This window comes from Triticum aestivum, chromosome 7D (genome assembly GCF_018294505.1).
Source record: "Triticum aestivum cultivar Chinese Spring chromosome 7D, IWGSC CS RefSeq v2.1, whole genome shotgun sequence".
NCBI classification, from domain to species: domain Eukaryota; kingdom Viridiplantae; phylum Streptophyta; class Magnoliopsida; order Poales; family Poaceae; genus Triticum; species Triticum aestivum.
The window spans coordinates 542,563,350-542,567,003 of NC_057814.1; positions in this window are offsets into that span (position 1 = coordinate 542,563,350).

Sequence of the window (3,654 nt, forward strand, 5' to 3'; positions counted from 1 at the left end):
ATTCCATCATTCTATCATAAAATTGGCGGGCGCAGCAACGCGCACCATCATGGTCTAGTGAACACTAGAGAAAGTTCTTAGAAATGAAAGCATCATGTATTTAAATTGATGTGTGAGAGCTCTAGAGGTTGGTCCTTGTATTTTTTTGGAACTGGAGCAGGTGTTGATGCAGTCAAATCCAGCAGATCTCGGGTAGGCGATCCCGAGATGGTAGCCTTGGAGCGGTGGTAACAGAGACACTGGTTTTACCCACGTTCTGACTCTCTCAAAGAGATAATACCCTGCGTCATGCTTTGATTGTATTGATTGAGAGGGGTACAGAGTACCTGTTGATCTACCACGAGATCGTGTGTGTATAAGTTGGCGTCTACGGTTTGCACCTCTCGGTTTATATAGACACTGGGCTACCTAGGGTTACACATAGGCCAGTTACATCTAAAGGTAAACATGCCAAAGATCACATCTAGGTCTTGGAGTGTGAGTCTTTGGTAGATTCCTTCTTGATGCTCTTGGGCCTGACAAACGTGGACCACTAGTTGATATTCCTGGGGGTCCTCAGCCCGGCCTATATTCTCGGGAGCCGGCGTGGCTAGCACCCCCTAGTTTAGGAGATCATCAGAAGCAGCTATGGTGGGGGGGGGGGCTGTGGGTGTATCTATATTAGGGGTGTCCTCATCAGTCTTAGACTTGGATGTTGAGTCGGAGCTTCCAAGTTGGCCTCACATGTGTGTGTGTGTGCACGCATGCGTGTGATAAAAACGCTCCAGATTGCCCTAGGGCGGCTCGATGGAGCAACTTAACAACTGGACCAAACTCCGCGAAAACTAGATAGAGCAACATGGTGACCATATCAGCTCCTCGGTGACCGTGCTCCATGATAGGAGTTGTTTTCTGCGAAGGCTAGTTCCGAGCACCACTATTTGGTGGAGAGGCAGATCCATGCGGGATTTAGGAAAGGACAACGATGTTAAACCATGTGTACATGTACGATTGCCACACTCTCATCTATTCCTTGTCTTCAGGTGTGTGTTGTTAATGGCCTTACGTGCAGCAGCGTGTTGATACGTCTCCAACGTTCCTATAATTTATGAAGTATTCATGCCATGTTTACAACAATTTTATATGGCTTTGGTATGATTTGATTAGAACTAATCCAGACTGACGCTGTTTTCAGCATAACTACCGTGGTGTCATTTTTTGTGCAGAAATAGAAGTTCTCAGAATGGGCTGAAAACTTACGGTGATTTTTTATGGACCAAAAGAGACCCCAGAAGCACCGGTTCTGGGCCAGGAAGTGGACGAGGTGGCCACAAACCGCTAGGGCACGCCCTGGGGGGGGGGGGGGAGGGGGTATGGCGCGTCCCTACGGCTTGTGGGCTCCTCGGGCACCCCCTTGACGTGAGACCGACGCCAAAAATTCTTATAAATACCCAAACCTCCGAAAAGAACCCTATATCAGAAGTTCCGCCGCCGCAAGCCTCTGTAGCCATGAAAAATCAATCTAGGCCCTCTTCGGCACCCTACCGGTGGGGGCCGTCATCACCGGAGGCCATGGAGGAGGAAACCAGAGGGGGCCATCATCACCATGGAGGACAAGGACAAGAGGGAGAACCTCTCCCCATCTAGGGGGAGGCCATGGAAGAGGAAGCACAATGGGGAGACTCTCTCCCCCTTTCTCTCGGTGGCGCCGGAGTGCCGCCGGGGGAACCATCGCTGCGGTGATCGTCTTCGTCAACATCACCTTCTTCATCACCTTCCTCATCTCTTTTAAGCGGCCCACTCTCCCGCACCCCGCTGTAATCCCCTACTTGAACATGGTTCATTATGCCACATATTATGATCCAATGATGTGTTGCCATCCTATGATGTTTTGAGTAGATTTCTTTTGTATTTTGGGTTGAGTGATGAGCTAGATTGGTTTGAGTTGTATGTTTTATTTTGGTGTTATCCTATGGTGCCCTCCATGCCGTGCAGACATGAGGGATTCCTGCTGTAGGTTTTGCAATATGTTCACGGTTCGCTTATAGTGGGTTGCTAGAAAGACAGAAGCTTAAACTCGAGTAAGGGGGTTGTTTGCGTATGGGAGTAAAGAGGACTTGATACTTTAATGCTATGGTTGGCTTTTACCTTAATGATCTTTAGTAGTTGCGGATGCTTGCTAGAGTTCCAATCATAAGTGCATATGATCCAAGTAGATAAATTATGTTAGCTTATGCCTCTCCCTCATATAAAATTGCAATAATGATTACCGATCTTGTTAACAATTGCCTAGGACAATTGCGCACACCGATCCATCATTATTCCACACTCGCTATTTGTAATATATTGTGATATATTCTAACTTTATGATAACATCACCTATTTTTATATTTTAGTTCTCCGATACCATGCAAAGCTATCCTCTTCATACCCACAACTTAGTTTTATTTCTCGTTTCTAGAGGAAATCGAACGCTGGGTTTACGTAGAGTTGTATCGGTGGCAGATAGGACTTGAGAGAATATTGATCTTACCTTTAGCTCCTTGTGGGTTTGACACTGCATACTTATCACTTCCATCTTTGGAAATTTCTACGATGATTCCTTGCACTTGGGGATTATCAAGCTCTTTTCTGGTGCCGTTGCCGGGGAGCAATAGCATGGGGTTAATATTTTCATGTATGCTTGTTTGTGTTCTTCACTATGTAGATTTTGTTTTCCCTTTTGTTTTTGTTTTCTTTAGTTGTGGGTGAAAAAAAATTACTTGCCTCTTATGCCTAAAAACTTTTTCAAAAAGAGAAGTGATTGGAAGGTTATTCATTGGAGAAGTGAGGGTCGACCTTGAATACTTGTGTTCATGCTCATGGAAACAATGTGAAATTTTTCATGGAAGTTTCTAAAAAATAATTATCTCCTTGTATATATCCATTGTATTATAAAAATAATGTGCCAACACTTGGCTTTAGGATGATTAGATTGCTTGTTTGCTATGTGTGGTGCAAAAACAGAAACTTTGGCTTTAGTGCGTGAATTTACATTTTTCACTGGAACGTCAAAAGTTTCTGAAATTTTCACACAGTACTGCTATGCAAATTGTTTATTTTGTCCTATTTTTCAGAATTTTTAGAGTTATATAAGTATGGTAAATGTTTAGATTGCTACAGACTGTCTTGTTTTGACAGATTCTGTTTTCTATGTGTTGTTCCCTTATTTTGATGAATTTATGGTTGTATCGAGGGGTATGAACCATGGTGAAGTTGGAATACAGTAGATATAATGCTAATATGAAATTGGAATGAGTTTACAACAGTACCTAATGAAGGAAATATGCCCTAGAGACAATAATAAAGTTGTTATTTAATATTTCCTTATATCATGATAAATTTTTATTATCCATGCTAGTATTGTATTAACCGGAAACTTGATACATGTGTGGATACATACACAAAAGCACAATGTCCCTAGTAAGCCTCTACTAGACTATCTCGTTAATCAAAGATGGTTAAGTTTCCTAACCATAGACATGTGTTGTCATTTGATGAACGGGATCACATCATTAGGAGAAGGATGTGATGGACAAGAGCCATCCGTTAGCTTAGCATAATGATCGTTAAGTTTTATTGCTATTGCTTTCTCCATGAATTATACATATTTCTTTGACTATGAGATTATGCAAC